The 3,925-nt window shown below is 21.9% G+C and overlaps 2 annotated features.

The window, feature by feature from the left end:
- Positions 1-274: 274 nt before the first annotated feature.
- Positions 275-357: a repeat region.
- An 878-nt stretch (positions 358-1,235) lies between these two features.
- Positions 1,236-1,793: a repeat region.
- Between the last annotated feature and the right edge of the window lie 2,132 nt (positions 1,794-3,925).

Consider the following 3,925-nt stretch of genomic DNA (forward strand, 5'->3'; position numbering starts at 1 on the left):
ATTTTTTCATTAGTTTTTATCCCTTCATTAACCACTTATTGTGTTACCAATTTCTGCTTGATTTTCTGATTTCCTTTGTTTTAATTTTGTATTTTTTTTCTATTCCTTTCTATTTATAAGAATAATGTATGTTTAAATAACAATATGTCATCTCATCAATGGAATATTAATTAATGTCTATCATATTTGGAATGTTATTTAATTTTTATCAACAGATAATATTTGGTTGTAGTACTGTCAAATATTTGTTTTAATCTAATTAAAATTAATTAAAATAAAAAGTAGTTAATTAAGTATTATTAAATTTATTTTCTATTATTCCTTGCTTGGTGGAGAATAACCCCTTCATTGAGTTTAAGACTTTTTACTCATCCACTATTCACTTCTTCTTTATCTCTTTGTTGTTAAGACATGTAAATTTCTATTTTTCATTCTTTTATTTACATTAAGTCAAAATCTTTTCAAACACCTAACTTAAATATTCTTCATTTAAGTAACTGTTTCTTCTTTATTTGAATTTCATGTATATTAAAACTTCTCATTCTTTACTTTCTTATTTTATGATGGATATACCATTAATACTATGTTTATTATGTCTAATTTCATTCATCATCAAAATGTATATCCATATATTTTATTTGATAGTATCTATATTAACACATATACTTGCATCAGAACAAGTAAAAATACTATTATCTTTACAAATACACGTTCTTCTATTATAATAAATGTCCAATAATATTCTTGAAGTATTGAATAAGAAATTTTCTATCAAACACTAACACCATAGCCAGATAATAACTGATAATTCAAGTCTTATGACTATGTTAATATTTATGGTGCGATTCTGAATTACAACCAAATAAATAACATTAAAATTGTTAAATGTATTTTATGATATTGTTATTATATTAAAAATGAATGATATTCTTTAAATATTATTTTCATTTTACATTCTATCATATTTCTTCACTTCTATAAAAGAATGAAATGATATTATTTTCATTATTTAGTATTGACATTTAATAAATAAACATAAAAACCATTTCAGTTATTTTATTATTTATTATACTTTATCTCATTGACATTATTTATTCATTTTCTTTTTTGACTTTAACCTTTTTTCATCTTCTTCTATTTAATTTCCATACTTAAATGACTCAAAATAATGTAATTTAAAATAAATAACAAATTATAAATAACAAAGAAATAAAAATAGAACATAAAAATTTAATAAAGCAATTAATTAAGTATTAATAGAAGTAGTTTCTATTGTTCTTGAATCAGGGGAGACTAATCAAATCTATGAGTTCTTCTTCTAGTATTTTTACAGAATATGTTTGGTTGTGATTGAAGCAATATTCCATGACATCAATTATGTTTTTTATTACAAGGTTTTAATTTCTTTCTTGATGTCAATGTCAATTTTTAATTCTTTAATTAATCTATTACTTGAATTATTTATTATTCCATTGATTGAAATTACTACTGGATTTATTTTGACATCTTTTATTTTTTCTATTTTCATTAGCCTATTCTTTAATTCCTTATACTTATTTCTTTTCTTCCAAATGCGTTCAATTAATATTGTGATATTCAACAATAATCATATCAAATAATAGACAAGTTTTGTTCTTTTTATCTAATACATATATGTCTGGTATTTTGTGATATTGTCATTCACTTTTATGCATTATTTGTTTGTTCATTATCATTGTTATGTCTTTATATTGTAACATTGTTTCATATGGGGGTTTTATATTGATTATTTCCTGTTTATTTTCTTATCAATCCCTCCAATATTGAAACTTTGTGTTTAAAGTAAGTAAAATAAATGAAAGAAATAAATTATAAAAACAATAAATATAAACTATTCATAAATAATACTATTTAATTATTATTCAATTCAAAATAAAATAAGTGTAAATTAGGTAATAAATTAAACAAATTGAATCTGATTTACTTTTATTATTTTCTTCTACAATAACGTTATTTTCTATTAATTCGTAATTGTTAAACGAAAAATAAGAAAAACACATAAAACAAAAAGTTATAAAAATGACCAATCAAATACAAATTAAAAAGGTTTAATTCTCAATAATCTGATAATAAATACAATGCAACATCAACAGAATGAGACTATTTCACATATATTCGATGGTTTTGACAATGAGGGTTTAAGAATATCTTCACATGACGTAGAGACATCAGTTTCTAATTTTCTTAACAAATACATTGGAAATTTCATCAAACAACAAGACAACTTTTATCAACAACTTAATCAATTCCAAAACAAAATGAATGACATTGAAATGTCAGTGATAATGTTATATTCAAAGGATGAAATTGTAGGAAAAATGAAAGACCGCATAAACATGCTTGAAACAATGACTATTGAAAGTATAATAGAAGAGGAAGAAAAGGCAAAACAAGTAAACGAGAAACTAAAAAAACAAAGCAATGAAATTGAAGCCAATACTATAAACATAGTTATTCATCGTTTAATGATAGAAGATATTCTTAAAAATACTCAAACACTAAGTCATGAATATAAAGAATTAATTAGAGAATTAATTGAAGAAGAAATGATGACAGAATGTTTGACTCAATATGAAAAACAAATAAGTTTCTTAAACAAATCAAGAGACATAGTCTTGAATGAAAGAAATACCACATCAATGAGTGATAAAAAAAGGAAGAGACAGGAAGAAAAAAGAAGAAAAGAAGAGGAAAGAAAGAAACAAGAGCAAGAAAAAAGATTGAGAATAACGAAAGGAATAAGCACAATGGAAGAAATTGAACAACTAGAAGAATGGACAAATAGAAAAGTAGGAAATATATTATTTGATTCAGATATTGATAATTGGAATTATGGTACATCAGTATTTGATCAAAGAATATGGAAGAAAGAACATATAATAATTATTATTGAAGATGAAGAAGGAAATAAATTTGGAGGATATGTTAATTCTAAAATTGATAAAATTTATGGTAATTATATCTATGATTCAAAATCATTTGTATTTTCATTAAATTCAAATGGAAGAATGAAAGGAATGATGAAATTTGATATTAAAAAATCACAACATGCATTTTGTTTATATAATCAAACAGTTAATGACATTTTGTTTGAATTTGGATTTTTAGGTGATATTTGTGTTTTTAAAGAAAATATTAAAACACTATCATCTTGTCATCAATTTTCATTTGAATATAATGGAATGTCAAATGCACTTTGTGGAAAATATAATTTCACACCAAAACGAATCATTGTAATTGAAATGAAATGATTCAATCTTGATTAGTTGAAAATGAATTAAAAAATAATAAAAACAAATCAATGAAGAATATGAACAGCCATTTCATATCATCTGCCAATGAATGAAATGGTGAATTAAAAATGGACATAATTCAATGTTGATTTATTTAATTTCATTTGAAATATTCACACCCAATGAGGGTGTTTTTTAATAAATAAGAAAAGAAATAAGAATGAAAGAGAAATAAAACGAATAAATAAACAATTTATTTGTATTATTTCATTGAATTAAATCATTATGAATCAAATGAATAAGATAATAGAAATAAGAAAGAAATAAAGAAATGATAAAATACATCAACATATTTATGTTATTATTTCTTATTCTTATTTTCTTATTTTCTATTTAAACAATAATAAACAAAACATAATAAGAAAGATAAATAAGAATAACACAACATAAAATAAATAATAATAATAATAAAATATACAACAAACATGAATAAACAAGAAATGACAAATGATAAAAGAAGAACTAAATAAAATAACAACAAGAATAAAGAAAATAGAATGAAATTGAAATAAATTGAATAAATTAAGTGATGATAAGAAAAGAGGAATTGACAAAAAGAAGAAATGAATGATGATTTTAAAAGATAAAAATAA

The sequence above is a fragment of the Entamoeba histolytica genome, genomic scaffold (genome assembly GCF_000208925.1).
Source record: "Entamoeba histolytica HM-1:IMSS scf_1104750519173 genomic scaffold, whole genome shotgun sequence".
NCBI lineage: Eukaryota > Evosea > Mastigamoebida > Endamoebidae > Entamoeba > Entamoeba histolytica.